Below are 16,384 nucleotides of genomic sequence, written 5' to 3' on the forward strand. Positions count from 1 at the left end.
CTGCCTATCAATACTCCGAAGGGCATTTATTAGGACAGGTGAAAATCTTGATTCAGCAATAACTTTTAAGGGGTGTCTTAAAAGAAGAAAACAAGGTATAGAGAGAGACGGAGAGGTGTGGGGAGGGAATTCCAGAGCTTCGGGCCCAGGCAGCTGAAGACACCAAGTGGACATGAAGCACAGTCCCCAGTGAAAAGGTGGTTTCCGGGGACAGTGTCTGGCGATCAGTTTGATGTGTCCCTTCACCTGGACTTGATTGGACCTGTGTAGATGTGATGTTAGTGCAGGGTGTTGGTGTTCATTATGGCAGGTGTACTCCAGTACGGTGACACAGAATAAACAGGCAATTTTGTGGTTCACATTTATGATGAAGCATTCACAAGATTGAACAACGCACTATAATTGGGTTTGGTGTAGTTGAAGTTAAATCTCTGTGACAGTGGAAGAATGAATTGTTTTCTGGTTGTAAAGTTGTATAACCTCATCCTGACCTCCCTGTGATTGCACTGAACCTTAGACAACAACTAAACTCTCGATTCCAGAATCTAGCCTTAATTATGCTGTTGACAGAAACATAAAGATGTGTGTGTATCGCTTCTCGGCCTTTTGGCTAAGATCAAGTGTAGTATGGATTGGATGCTGCGCTTGGTCGAGGTCATTAGATTACATTTGAGCTTCATATTCATATGAAGCAATTTTTAAAAGCGGCATCTCGGCCTTTTGGCTAAGATGCAAATGAGATCAAGTTTTGGAGGAGGAAACCTCCCCCTCCTCCAATCAGCTTGGCTCATGTAGATCAGGCCCAAGACAGGTGTGTAGGCCCTGTCTTGTCAGCCTGGATCGGAAATGTCTCAACTTGTTGAGACTCTGAATTGGACTTGATTTGATTGAATTGGAAAAGTATTTTTAAAAAAAGATCTGTGTGTGTATACATATACCCCTTCTCCTTCCTGTTTATATATACACGTGTATGTACACGCACACAGATATTATATATACATAGTATATACATATACACACATACATAATATCTTGAAGGGCAATTTTTTCACACAGAGGGTGGTGAGTGTCTGGAACGAGCTGCCAGAGGTAGTAGTAGAGGCGGGTACAATTTTGTCTTTTAAAAAGCGTTTTTGACAGTTACATGGGTAAGATGAGTATAGAGGGATATGGGCCAAATGTGGGCAATTGGGACTAGCTTAGTGGTAAAAACCAGGCGGCATGGACAAGTTGGGCCGAAGGGCCTGTTTCCATGCTGCAAACCTCCATGACTTTATATACATATATAGTATACACATATATACACATCTATAGTATATATACATATATATAGTATATAAATATACATCTTCTTCCTTCCAGTTTTTTTATATATATATATGTGTGTATATACACAAGAACAAATACAGGAAAGTCCCAAGCTATCTCACAGCAGCATGATCACATAAAAGCAGATAAGGGATATTTGATGTCCAAAAGCTTGTTTCTGAAACCCCAGCCTTTGACCTGCTCTACAACCCACAGTATTTACATGGCTGATCCAGTTCAGTTTCTGGTCGATTGTAACTTCCCAGATGTTGTTAGCAGGGGATTCAGCGATGGTAATGCCACGGAATGTCATGGGGCGATGGTTAGATTCTCTCTTGTTGGAGATGGTCACTGTCTGGCACTTGTGTGGTGCGAATAGGAACATTGGAAATAGGAAGAGTAGGCCATATGGCCTCTCAAATCTGCTCCACCATTCAACTAGACCATGCCTGATCTGTCTTTTTCCTGCATTATCCCCATGTCCCTTGATGTCTTTACGATCCAAAAATCTATCAATCTGTCCTGAACACGTTCAATGACTGAGCCCCTACAGCTCTGAGGTAAAAAATTCCAAAGATTCACCACCCTCTTGAGTGAAGAAATTCCTCCTTATCTCAGTCCTAAATGGTTTGCCCCTTATTCTGAGACCCTGGCTGCCCCCGACCAATGAAACATCCTTCCTGCATCCGCCCTGCCGAGGCCTGTAGGACATGTAACCTTGAAATCAGAGTGCGGCCTTTCAGGGTAGAAGTTAGCAACCACTCCTTTACGCTAAAAGCGTGGAACTTTCCCCCACAAACAGCTCCATTAATTATGAATTTTACATCAGAGAGCAGTCTATCTTTGCCAGCCATGAGCATATCAGGAAATGGATCCCAGACGAGTGGATAGAACATCATGGTCTCCCTGGTGGAACAGGATGGTGGGGCTGAAGGGCCTCCTCCAGTTCCTGGGATAGCAAGATGCCACGGTTAGATTCCAACAGTCTGCCGGTGGTTAGAAGGTCCGGGATTCCCTTTATTTCCCAGCTATTGTCCATCTGAGATGTAAAACATACCAATGTTTGACATGGTGTTTTAAAAATCTCACTCACACACTGGCTGCCACAGCTGCTTATTTAAACGCACTGATCTGGGAGGGATACTGGGTCTGATCCAACTTAACAGCCAAGAAGGTTACAATGGGCGAGTAACCCAAATGAAAAACAAGTTAAATTTACATATGCACATTCCATTTTTGTAACATTTACATTTCTAATTTCAACAAATTGATGCGAGACAAAGCGTTGGGTTTGGCAGCTGAGGGGGGGGGGGGGGGGTTCTGGAAACAAGCTGGGAGTGGAAAAGGCACCGTGAAGCTGTTGGATTGTCCATAAAAATTGTCCTTTAGCCAAATAAACTGGCTGTTCCTGTCCAGTCTGGTGTATAGGTGGCTCCAGTCCCACACCAACCTGGCTGACACCCCCCCCGAGTCACTCAGCTATACAGCGGAGTCTGGTGTTGCTCAATAACTTTCCAGCGATGCCCACCACCCAACAATGGATTTTTGAAAAGTGGATGCAGGCGACTGAGTGGCTTGGTGCCACTGCCCAGTGTGGATCGGTGCACTGCCCAGTGAGGGTTGATGCATTGCCCAGTGGGGGTTGGTACACTGCCCAGTGTGGGCTGGCCCATTATCCAGTGTAGGTTGGTCCACTGCCCAGTGAGGGTTGGTACACTGCCCAGTGTGGGTTGGTCCATTATCCAGTGTAGGTTGGTCCACTGCCCAGTGAGGGTTGGTGCACTGTCCAGTGTGGGTTGGTGCACTGCCCAGTGAGGGTTGGTGCACTGCCCAGTGGGGGTTGGTGCACTGCCCAGTGTGGGTTGGTGCACTGCCCAGTGGGGGTTGGTGCACTGCCCAGTGTGGGTTGGTGCACTGCCCAGTGTGCGTTGGTACACTGCCCAGTGAGGGTTGGTGCACTGTCCAGTGTGGGTTGGTGCACTGCCCAGTGAGGGTTGGTGCACTGTCCAGTGTGGGTTGGTACACTGTCCAGTGTGCGTTGGTACACTGCCCAGTGAGGGTTGGTACACTGTCCAGTGTGCGTTGGTACACTGCCCAGTGAGGGTTGGTACACTGTCCAGTGTGCGTTGGTACACTGCCCAGTGTGGGTTGGTACACTGCCCAGTGAGGGTTGGTCCATTATCCAGTGAGGGTTGGTGCACTGCCCAGTGAGGGTTGGTGCACTGCCCAGTGAGGGTTGGTACACTGTCCAGTGCGGGTTGGTGCACTGCCCAGTGAGGGTTGGTACACTGCCCAGTGAGGGTTGGTCCATTATCCAGTGAGGGTTGGTACACTGCTCAGTGTGGGTTGGTCCACTGCCCAGTGAGGGTTGGTACACTGTCCAGTGCGGTATCAAGGCACAGAAGCCAGGAAGATGCCAGGTGCGTGCAGAGGGGACAATCTCACCCAGACCTCCTGTTTGAGGTCAACATCCAATCACCTGAGCCGGATCGTGTGCAATCAGAGGATGAGATTGGAAATCAGCTTGGGCAAGCTGAAAGGCCACTCAATAATTACAATCCAGATTCGTTAGTGCGCTCACACCATGAAGGAAGGGATGGCATTGCCTGTGAACCTATACCCCCAACAAGAGGCCCTGTCTTCAGGGGGGCATTGGGAAATTGCTGAGTGGAGGCTGGTTGCAGAGGTGAAAGGAGAAAGTCAGGGTCAAGAGAAAGGAAGACTAAAAAATCTAAAAGCGGGACATTAAATCAATCCCAGGCTCATCCACAAAACCCGGCTGCTCATTGACACACACACAAGACAACAACCTATCATTACTGGGATAGAGATAATGTAGGAACTGAAACAGAAGCTGCAGTTAGACAGATCACACTGTGATGACATGTTGCAGTGGGATGATGCAGGGTGTACAATGCTGAATACACAACAGGATACATAAGCTTCACTCACTGTTCATTATAAATGCTTCCAGTAGTAATAGCATGTTAATTATATTATAATCATGTTAATTCTGTTATTAAAATACACAGGTAAAGGGTATTGATTTTGATTTGATTTGATTTATTATTGTCACATGTATTAGTATACAGTGAAAAGTATTGTTTCTTGCGCGCTATACAGACAAAGCATACCGTTCATAGAGAAGGAAACGAGAGAGTGCAGAATGTAGTGTTACAGTCATAGCTAGGGTGTAGAGAAAGATCAACTTAATGCAAGGTAAGTCCATTCAAAAGTCTGATAACAGCAGGGAAGAAGCTGTTCTTGACTCGGTTGGTACGTGACCTCAGACTTTTGTATCTTTTTCCCGAAGGAAGAAGGTGGAAGAGAGAATGTTCGGGGTGCGTGGGGTCCTTAATTATGCTGGCTGCTTTGCCGAGGCAGCGGGAAGTGTAGACAGAGTCAATGGATGGGAGGCTGGTTCGCGTGATGGATTGGGCTGCATTCACAATCTTTTGTAGTTCCTTGCAGTCTTGGGCAGAGCAGGAGCCATACCAAGCTGTGATATAACCAGAAAGAATGCTTTCTATGGTGCATCTGTAAAAGTTGGTGAGAGTCGTAGCTGACATGCCAAATCTCCTTAGTCTTCTGAGAAAGTAGAGGCGTTGGTGGGGCTTTCTTAACTATAGTGTCGGCATGGGGGAGACCAGGACAGGTTGTTGGTGATCTGGACACCTAAAAACCTGGAGCTTAAACATAATATTGTTTAACTAAGTACTTAGAGCATTTGTAAAGATAGACTGCTAGAACCCTAGCTTTGAATGTAGGAAGTTGACATACATAATACTACATTCTGTGGGCGTCACGGTGGCACAGTAGGACCTGGTTTCAATTCTGGCCCCGCGCACATTCTCCCCCTGTCGGCGTGGGTTTCCTCCGGTTTCCTCCCACAGTCCAAAGATGTGTGGATTGGGTTGATTGGCCACGATAAATTGACCCTAGTGTCAGGGGGATTAGCAGGGTAAACGTGTGGGGTTACAGGAATAGGGACTGGGTGGGATTGTGGTCGCTGCAGACTCGATGGGCCGAATGGCCTCCTTCTGTACTGTAGGGATTCCGTGATTCTATGATAAATGAACTATCAAGAAAAGAATTTGCATCTAGTTTAATACTCCTCCAACAGTGGGACTGTTTGAATGGATTTTCCCAGAGCAGTATTAACCAACTTTAAATAGTCTTTCAGTTAAGAAATGGAATCTGGAATTGACGTAACACGCTTCGCTTCCCCAGAATACTCAACAAGAATTAACAAACTCGACCACACCTGCTGGGGTGTCGTGCCCCACAGATCACAGAGATCGCAGCTTCCATCGCTCAGGTGGCCCGAAACGCGGAGCAGTGACAACTCTGCTTTGGGAAGGGAGACGGAGCATGGCAAATAAAAACTATAACATTCAAATGTTAACCACAGACTGTCTGCACATAACGTCCCCCACGTCCTTACTCTGGTGTATTCAAATCTTCACGCAGATTTTTATAAAGGTGTTCCAATGGGTCCGGCAGATGTACTCTGGGTTGCAAAGGGTTTCAGAAACGTAACGCAAGCAACGATGTAGCATTTCATCAGAGCCCCGGAATTCTGTCCTGATGATAAGTCAGTTTCTCATCAGGTTGGAAAATTCCATTTCATAACATTCGAATACCGGGCATCCTAACTGGTTATTTTAAGGCAGGAATGCATGAAGGCATCATTGCCTTTGTATAACTGTCAGTCCCTCACAAAGCCACAACTGTCTGAATTGGCCTCAATTGTGCGTTTGAGTTGGATTAAGTCAGCGAGTCTCATCCTTACTTCTGGATCGGAAAACTGTGGGAGCAAGCTGGGAATTCAGCCTTGGGTGGGATTCTACAGCCTCAGCCCGCGGGAATCCCCCTTACCCCACAAAATGGGACATTGGCCAAAAATCGAGCTTCCCGACTGGTGTCAAGGTAACCAGGGTTCCCGAGTTGCCACACTCCGGCGCCTGTTCGGGTACACGGAGGTCAGGTACACTGAGCGAGAATTCAGCATGGCCAATGCATCTAACCAGCACGTCTTTTGGATAGTGGGGGGGCGGGAAGGGGGGGACTGGAGCACCCGGAGGAAACCCATGCAGACTCAGGGAGATTGTGCAGACTCCGCACAGACAGTGATCCAAGCCGGGAATCGAACCCGGGTCCCTGGCGCTGTGAGTCTTTGTGTCACTAGTCCAGCGACAATACCATGATGCCACCTCCCCGAGCCATGGGGGCTATGCCATGACCATTCTCCCAATCGGGGAATACAAGGATTAGGAAAAGTACACAATAGCATAACATTTTCTACCCAAGCATTTGTTTAATCTCATCTAAGTTGTATTCAAATATTCTAACAGGATCAAGTGGAGCCAAAAGCAACACCTTAATGAGCAGAACAAGATCTTTTTGTATCTTGTTGGCCAATAAAATTCAACTGTTGTCAACGGCAACCAAACAGTCTCGCTGGCAGCCAGTTCCCAAATTTCAGCCAGAACTCCACAACACAAAGGGTGTTTAACACTTGAGAACTCTCTCTTTGGCAGATTACAATTGATCAGAACCTGCTGACTGCTCTCTGCCTCCAAAGAAAGCACAAGAACAGGAGGAGGAACTTCCTTGTAACACCAAAGCAAATTTGCTCACTTATTATTACGGTTAGTTTAAGATAATGAATATGGGTTGGGGTTAACATGGGGCTGATCCAATTGGGAAGTTCTGGTCTTACATGAAGGACTCTTCCCCTCCTCCAGTACTAATTCAATTTCGAGTGAGAGGCATGGGGGACGGGTAGAACTCTGAATCACATGACCTGAATGTGCTGGTTGTAAGCCAAGTTTTCAGTATATGCTGGAAGCAGTTTGAGGAGACCTGACTCTACCTCCCACTGGCAGAGACAGACCGCCGGAGAGTACGAGTCAGTCGTGACGATCTGTTGATGTTTGCTTCAGCGAATACACGTCTACTTTTAACGTTTGGTTAATTCTATCTGAAGGGAGGTTTTGAGGTGCAGTGGGTAGCGTCCCTGCCTCTGGGTTCAAGTCCCACTCCAGAACCTGATGGCCATGGACGCACACGGTAGCACAGTGGTTAGCATTGCTGCCTCATAGCGCCAGGGACCCAGGTTCGATTCTCGGCTTGGGTCACCGTCTGTGCGGAGTTCGCACGTTCTACCCCGTGTCTGCGTGGGTTTCATCTGGGTGCTCTGGTTTCCTCCGAAAGACACGCTGGTTAGGTGCACTGACCACGCTAAATTCTCCCTCAGTGTACCCAAACAGGCACCAGAGTGTGGCGACCAGGGCATTTTCACAATAACTTCATTGCAGTGTTAATGTAAGCCTACCTCTGGCACTAATAAATAAACTTTAAACACAGAGGTGTGTGGCCAAACATGTCATCAACCTGCTAATCCTTCCACTGTGCCAATGCCAGGCGATAACATTGGAGCAATCTCCTTGGTACAGAGAGGTGCGCGCCCTCCAGCTATAGCTTCTGGTGACAGACTGGTGACCTGTCCCAGAGGGAAGAAAACAAGCTACAGAAATGGATTCTGTCTGCGTCTCTGGACAGGAAGCCTTCTCAATCTAGATCTGTCTGAGGCTCTATTAGACTCTGGTAAGACTACATTTGGAGTATTGTGAGCAGTTTTGGGCCCCATACCTAAGGAAGGATGTGCTGGTCTTGGAGGGGATCCAGAGGAGGTTCCACAAAAATGATCACAGGAATGATAGATTTGTCATATGAGGAGCGGTTGAGGACTCTGGGTCCGTACTCGATGGAGCTTAATATGGGGGGATCTAATTGAAACTTACAGAATACTGCGAGGCCTGGATAGAGTGGACGTGGAGAGGATGTTTCCACTCGTGGGAGAGACTAGAACTCAAACACGTCAGCATGAAAGGACGCTCCTTTAAAACAGAGATGAGGAGGAATTTCTTCAGCCAGAGAGTGGTGAATCTGTGGAACTCTTTGCCGCAGAAGGCTGTGGAGGCCGGGTCATTGAGTGTCTTTAAGACCGAGATAGATAGGTTCTTGATTAATAAGGGGTTCAAGAGTTACAGGGAGAAGGCAGGAAAATGGGGATGAGAAAAATATCAGCCATGATTGAATGGTGGAGTAAACTCAATGGGCCGAATGGCCTAATTCTGCTCCGATGTCTTATGATGTGTCTGAAAAGGATTCTTCATGCTGCCTCTCCTTTAGTGCTGAGGAAGCGATAGAGTAACTGGCTCAGACTCCACATAATGAGAACAGCGATGGTGTTGTGAGAGTAACCTCCCCAGTACAGACTGCCACAATCGGACACGGTAAGAGACACAAAATGTTCAAAGTTCTCGTGAAATTAGAGTTGGCAGGTTGAGAATTGATTATGACCACAACTGATCAGAAATCCTGAAACAGCCTCCTAAACACTCTGCAGGAAAACACGGTGTTTTGCAACCTTCCATAGAATCTTAGAACAACTTTGGAGTCAAACAACTTTATCTGGTGTCAAATTTTATTTGATTACGCTCCTGTGAAGCACCTTGGGTCAATTTACCACGTTAACAACACTAAATAAATACAAGTTGTTGTTGTTCCTACAGCCTGAGTGAACTCAGAACAGTGTAAACAGCTGGCTGCGTTAGGTTAGCCTCGGTGGATGAGACAGGTCAAAGGGCTGGTCCAGAAACAGTTCCATTCCCTTCTCTGTGACAGCCGGCTCACCGTTACACCTTCCCACACACAAGAAAACTCGCAAACAGTCAACAACTCGCCCAAGAGCGCTTCACTCTGAAGCCAAGAACAGCTTCTAGGTCACCGCCTGGTTCCTGGGTCAGTCTGCCCCTTCAGACAATTTCAGAGCGAGCTGATGACCTTTGCTCTGTTTTGTTAACACTGGGTCACGTCTGGCCGGTAAGATCATGTTTTAGCCGGAGCGTTCTCTGCTGCCAGAGTGAACTGGCTACACAGGAATAGATTGCTGGCTCAATGAGTGAAAGGAAAGAATCACCCCTTATATAAAAACACACTGCTGGAATTAGATGCAATTATTGTATTCAGCAATCACTCATTTGATTTGATTTGTTATTGTCATGTATTGGGATACAGTGGAAAGTATTGTTTCCTATGCTATACAGACAAAGCATACCGTTCATAGAGTACACAGGGGAGAAGATCTCAGCCATGTTTTCGGCTCCTGATTTCTGACACGTGCTGGCAGGTTTAAGTTTAAAGTTTATTTATTAGTGTCACAGGTAGGCTTACATTAACACTGCAATGAAGTTACTGTGAAAATCCCCTAGTCGCCACACTCCAGTGCCTGTTCGGGTACACTGAGGGAGAATTTAGCACTAACCAGCACATCTTTCAAACCGTGGGAGGAAACCGGAGCACCCGGAGGAAACTCACGCAGACACGGGGAGAACGTGCAGACTCCACACAGACAGTGACCCGAGCCGGGAATCGAACCCGTGCTAACCCACTGTGCCACCACGGTTTGTGAGAGATCAAGAGACATGGGGTTAGGAAGGGGGGATCAGGGTATTGAATCTGATGATCAGCCATGATCATAGTGAATGGTGGAGCAGACTCGAAGGGCCGAATGGCCTCCTCCTGCTTCTAGTTTCTATATTGTGTGACAGTGAAAGGAGAGAGTGCAGAATGTAGTGTTACAGCTCCAGGTAGAAAGGTTTAGAGAGTTAGAGTACAGTTTTAAGAGCATAGAACAAGAGTAAAAGATGGAATGAGATGGTATGCTGGGACAGCTCGCAAGAAGTCATAGACTCATAGAGGTTTACAGCATGGAAACAGGCCCTTCGGCCCAACTTGTCCATGCGCCCTTTTTTTTGAATCCCTAAGCTAATCCCAATTGCCTGCATTTGGCCCATATCCCGCTATACCCATCGTACCCATGTAACTGTCTAAATGCTTTTTAAAAGACAACATTGTACCTGCCTCTACTACTGCCTCTGGCAGCTTGTTCCAGACACTCACCACACTCTGTGTGAAAAAATTGCCAAAAATGGACATTTTTGTATTCTCTCCTCTTAAACCTATGCCCTCTAGTTTTAGACTCCCCTACCTTTGGGAAAGGATATTGACTATCTAGCTGATCTGTCCCCTCATTATTTTATAGACCTCTATAAGGTCACCCCTGAGCCTTCTACGCTCCAGAGAAAAAAGTCCCCAGTCTATCCAGCCTCTCCTTATAACTCAAACCATCAAGTCCCGGTAGCATCCGAGTAAATCTTTTCTGCCCTCTTTCTAATTTAATAATATCCTTTCTATAAAGATATATAAGGATACATATTCTGTATGGCGTCACACTCCACCACCATACTGTGCACCAGGAACGACATTGTAAAATTCATTAGCAGCAAATTGCATCGGCTCTTCTGAGATCGCGAAAGGTGCTATCGTGGTGCTTCCTATCCCCATGTGACCTCAGACATCCTGTGACCTGGGCAGGGGGTGTGAGGCGAGGGGGGGTTGTGGCTCCTGAATGTGTTTTGAGGCGGGGGGGGGGGGGTTTGGTTGAACTTTACGTAATTTTATTTGCAGCTACAATCTGACCTCAAAGGTCTGTCCGTTAGGTCATGCCCACCAATAGGAAAGAAGGAGTTGAAAGGGCTTTGCAGTGGTTTGCATTCAGTGCAAGCTCCATGGCAGCCATTGCCGTCTTAGAGGTCGCGACCCCAAACTCTCCAGTTTGGGAAGCTCTGCGCCATAGAAACACATTTCTTTCTTTCTAATCGCCAAGAAGCTGTCTCCCTGGATCGTTTGTTTAAACTGCATTTACACAGAGATGAGTATCGCCAACTGCAGACATGCCATACTCCTGGTCAGAGCAGCTCCCAAAGTATAAACCATACTCGCATCATCTACATGTGAAAACCTATCCAACCCCCTGCAAAGTCAGGCTGAGGGCCGGCACGGTAACACAGTGGTTAGCACTGCTGCCTCACACCGCCAGGGGCCCGGGTTCAATTCCAGCCTCGGGTCACTGTGCGGAGTCTGCACGTTCTCCCCGTATCTGCGTGGGTTTCCTCCGGGTGCTCCAGTTTCCTCCCACAGTCCAAAGATGTGTGGGTTAGGTGGATTGGCCATGCTAAATTGACCCTAGTGTCAGGATGATTAGCAGGGTGAATATGTGGGGTTACGGGGATAGGGCCGGGTGGGATTGTGGTCAGTGCAGACACGATGGGCCGAATGGCCTCCTTCTGCATTGTGGGGATTCTATGATTCTAAAAGAGTGAGCATTGAAGCCAATCGAAAATCTATAAATTCTTACGGGGTTTGATAGGGCAGGAGTGGAGAAGATGTTTCCACATGTAGGGATGTGGCCAAAACCAGAGGCCATAAATTTAAGATCAAAATTGGGCGGAGAAATGGCAGATGGAATTTAATCCGGATAAATGCGAAGTGATGCATTTTGGAAGAAATAATGTAGGGAGGAGTTATACAATAAATGGCAGAGCCATCAAGAGTATAGAAACACAGAGGGACCTAGGTGTGCAAGTCCACAAATCCTTGAAGGTGGCAGCACAGGTGGAGAAGGTGGTGAAGAAGGCATATGGTATGCTTGTCTTTATAGGACGGGGTATAGAGTATAAAAGCTGGAGTCTGATGATGCAGCTGTATAGAACACTGGTTAGGCCACATTTGGAGTACTGCGTCCAGTTCTGGTCGCCGCACTACCAGAAAGACATGGAGGCGTTAGAGAGAGTGCAGAGAAGGTTTACCAGGATGTTGCCTGGTATGGAGGGTCTTAGCTATGAGGAGAGATTGGGTAAACTGGGGTTGTTCTCCCTGGAAAGACGGAGAATGAGGGGAGATCTAATAGAGGTGTACAAAATTATGAAGGGGATAGATAGGGTGAACGGTGGGAAGCTTTTTCCCAGATCAGAAGTGACGATCACGAGGGGTCACGGGCTCAAGGTGAGAGGGGCGAAGTATAACTCAGATATTAGAGGGATGTTTTTTACACAGAGGGTGGTGGGGGCCTGGAACGTGCTGCCAAGTAGGGTGGTGGAGGCAGATACGCTGACATCGTTTAAGACTTACCTGGATAGTCACATGAGCAGCCTGGGAATGGAGGGATACAAACGATTGGTCTAGTTGGACCAAGGAGCAGCACAGGCTTGGAGGGCCGAAGGGCCTGTTTCCTGTGCTGTACTGTTCTTTGATCATCACTAATAAATTTTACAGGAAATTCAGCAGAGGCTGGAATGTGGAACTTGCTGCCACATGGAATGATTGAGGTAAATAATATGGAGACATTTCAGGATAACGGCACTTGGGAGGAAGAAGAGAAGGATATGTTGATGGTGTGGGATAGCACAGAGCAGTTGGGCCGACTGGCCTATTCCAGTTCTGTAAAATTCTATGTAATTCAGACATTGATAAGCTGTGTTTATTCAATAGGAGTGCTGGTTTCTGTCGAAACACTTCTGGATGGTCTGATGGCCTGGATTTATTGCCTTATCTTCTGGCTAATTAGATCATCAGTTACTTACCCCACCCACCAGTCCCACCTTTACCAAACTGCCAGCTTTCCAAACGCAAACATGATGCTATTTAATTGGCTCAGTTGGGAGCAGTGTCCCTTTTCCATCAGTAAGCTGTGGAATTGAGTCTCATGCTGTTTGTCCACAGACCATTGAAGGCGGAAAGGCAGGTTAACAGGGTGGTGAAAAAGGTACATGGCAAACTCGCCTTTATCAATCGGGGTATAGATTACAAAGCAGAGAGGTCATGTTGGAGTTGTATAGAACTTTGGTGGGGCCACAGCTGGAGTATTGTGTGCAGTTCTGGTCACCACATTATAAGAAGGATATGATCGCACTGGAAGGAGTGCAGAGGAGATTCATTGGGATGCTGCCTGGGATGGAACATTTAAGTTATGAAGAGAGGTTGTGTAGGCTTGGGTTATTTTCTCTGGAGCAGAGAAGACTGAGGGGTGACCCGATCGAGGTGTTCAAGATTATGAGGGGCATGGACAGGGTGGATAGGGAGCAGCTGTTCCCCTTAGTTGAAGGGTCAGTTACGAGGGGACACAAGTTAAAAGTGAGGGGTGGGAGGTTTAGGGGGGATTTAAGGAAAAGTTTTTTTTACTCAGAGGGTGGTGAGGGTCTGGAATGCGCTGCCTGGGAGGGTGGTGGGGGTGGGATGCCTCACATCCTTTAAAAAGTACCTGGATGAGTACTTGGCACATCATAACATTCAAGGCTATGGGCCAAGTGCTGGCAAGTGGGATTAGGGTGGGCAGGTCAGGGTCTTTCATGAGTCGGTGCAGACTCGGTGCGGACTGTCAGATTCTGTGACTCGATGTGTAACCCAGGCTGACCTGCGAGTGAACACTAACGGATTGCAACATGTCCTCTCGATGAGACGGGAAATTAATGTCTTGTACAACGAGAATGTTAAAGAACCCCAATTTCACATCTCAAAGAGTGAGTGGGAGGTCTTCTGAGTGCTCTGACCAACATCTCTCTCTTAACCGCGACGCCAGTCTCCTTGCTGTTTGTGGGAGCTTGCTGTGTGTACATTTGCTGCTGTATTTTCCACATTACATGGTGACTGCACTTGAAAAAGCACTTCATCGATTTAAGTGCTTTGGGATATCCGCATGTTCAGAAAATTGTTTTGTAAATGCTATATTTCTTTCAGTAAAGAATGATTACAGCAATGTATTTTACTCAGGTTTATCAGCTAGCTACAGTCATCAAATGTCAATTATTTGAAGACTGAATAAAGGATTGAATCCGTGTTTAACCAGAGGGGGATTGCAATAATGAAATGAATCGAAAACAACTGAAACAAGGACAAATGTCTCCCAACAAGATCCCCCGAGGCTGGGAACAGTAAAACATTAGGCTGCTGCTCTGTGTGGAAGACTTTCAGTTATTCCCATTTGCATTACTTATGACCCCAGCATGACCCAAAACCCTTTCCAGTCAGTGACGTACATTTAAACTGTAACCAGTCAGAAACTTGGCAGCCAACCTGGTCCCAACAAGGTGATCAGAATCGGCCAGTCAGGGGAATACGCATTGTCCAGGACACACGCTTTGGAAATAGTGGAGCTGGAACCCTTTACACCCACAATACAGGCAAAATACTGCGGATGCTGGAGGATAGACCGCACCTCAGACAGTGCAGCACTGCCTCTGCGGCACCTCAGACAGTGCAGCACTGCCTCTGCGGCACCTCAGAGAGTGCAGCACTGCCTCTGCGGCACCTCTGAAAGTGCAGCACCGCCTCTGCGGCACCTCAGACAGTGCAGCACTGCCTCTGCAGCACCTCAGACAGTGCAGCACTGCCTCTGTGGCACCTCAGACAGTGCAGCACTCCCTCTGTGGCACCTCAGACAGTGCAGCACTCCCTCTGTGGCACCTCAGACAGTGCAGCACTCCCTCTGTGGCACCTCAGACAGTGCAGCACTCCCTCTGTGGCACCTCAGACAGTGCAGCACTCCCTCTGTGGCACCTCAGACAGTGCAGCACTCCCTCTGTGGCACCTCAGACAGTGCAGCACTCCCTCTGTGGCACCTCTGACAGTGCAGCACTCCCTCTGTGTCAGTCTGAATTGCATTTCAGAAGAAATGCTGGGTACTGATTGAATCATAGAATCCCTACAGTGCAGAAGAAGGCCATTCTGCCCATCGAGTCTGCACTGACCACAATCCCACCCAAGCACTACTCCCATAACCCCACATATTTACCTTGCTGATCCCTCTGACACTAGGGTCAATTTATCATGGCCAATCAACCTATCCCGCACATTTTTGGAGTGTGGGAGGAAACCGGAAACCTCTAGATTGCTGGGAATAAATGTTTATAAGAGGCAGTCAGTTACTCCCTGCTCCATCACCGTGCCTCCCATACATACCTCCCCATCGGCTATTAAGGGGCGGCACAGTGGTTAGCACTGCTGCCTCACAGCGCCAGGGACCCGGGTTCAATTCCCGCCTTGGGTCACTGTGCGGAGTTTGCATGTTCTCCCCGTGTCTGTGTGGGTTTCCTCCGGGTGCTCAGGTTTCCTCCCACACTCCACAGATGTGTTGGGTAGGTGCATTGGCCGTGCTAAATTGACCCTCAGTGTACCCGAACAGGCGCCGGAGTGTGGCGACTAGGGGATTCTCATAGTAACTTCATTGTAGTGTTAATGTAAGCCTACTTGTGATGCTGATAAATAAACTTTTTAACTTTGGGAGCCTTTCCAGTCTTGAAACCAGCTAAACCTCCCGTCTGTAGAAGGTGCAAGTTGATCTGTGCGTTAACACTGTCCTCATCATAGTGACTGGGATTAATATCCTGGGAATCCTGGGTTCTACGGAAAAGGAACTCTATCCTCGGTGCAACTGGATTTCATGCCAGGATCTTTTGTTTCTGTCAGTTCTGTACATGGGGAACAAAGGGATTAGCTTTCGGCTGCTCTCACTGCACAGCAGGCGCTGAGTGTGTCTGCAATGGGTGGCAGTCCAGCTGTCTTCGTGCAGCTAACTCTGGTTTTGTTTTACACGGAGAGCTTCGCACTGCTTTACATCCCTCTGTATTTCCAATCAATCCCCTCTTCTCCAACACCCCGCGCTGGGTGACGGTGTTCGAGTGGAATTTAGACCCTGTGATCCAGCAATGGCAGAGAGCGATAATCAGTCTGTTGCCCAGTTCTCTGAGTGGTTACTTTTACATTTTTTACTCTCCATTGTTAAAGTTACAAAGCCAATGTTCAGAGTGGACCCGGGTAAACCCAAACCCATTCCTTGCTCACTCCAAAAACCAAATTCAAATTCCAATTGAACCCAATTCAAGCTCCCCACAAGATCCAAGCTGACAAGATGAAGCCTTGCACCCCACCCTGGGCTGGATCTGACGCTTGATCTGAGCCCAAAAGCTGAGGAGTGGCAATCTTTGTACCGATGGGGAGACAATGGGAAGATCAGTGCAGCTTAATCACTGCGTAGCCACTGTGCTCAAACTAACCTTTCACCACATCTGGCTACTGGAGGCTGGATGGGCCACAATCGCGTGTCGGAGACTTTTTAGTGATATCCTGGAGCGTGTATCCACTCGGGAAACGGATGGTGTTTACATTGTGG

At 47.6% G+C, this 16,384-nt stretch overlaps 1 protein-coding gene and 1 pseudogene across 1 annotated transcript in view; one reads left to right on the forward strand and one right to left on the reverse strand.

Moving 5' to 3' along the window:
- ccdc88c (coiled-coil and HOOK domain protein 88C) overlaps nucleotides 1-16,384 on the reverse strand; it is a 183,187-nt gene that overhangs the window by 68,257 nt on the left and 98,546 nt on the right. The window lies entirely within an intron of this gene.
- LOC144507424 (U2 spliceosomal RNA) lies at nucleotides 591-791 on the forward strand (annotated as a pseudogene).

The sequence above is a fragment of the Mustelus asterias genome, chromosome 18 (genome assembly GCF_964213995.1).
Source record: "Mustelus asterias chromosome 18, sMusAst1.hap1.1, whole genome shotgun sequence".
Lineage (NCBI taxonomy): Eukaryota > Metazoa > Chordata > Chondrichthyes > Carcharhiniformes > Triakidae > Mustelus > Mustelus asterias.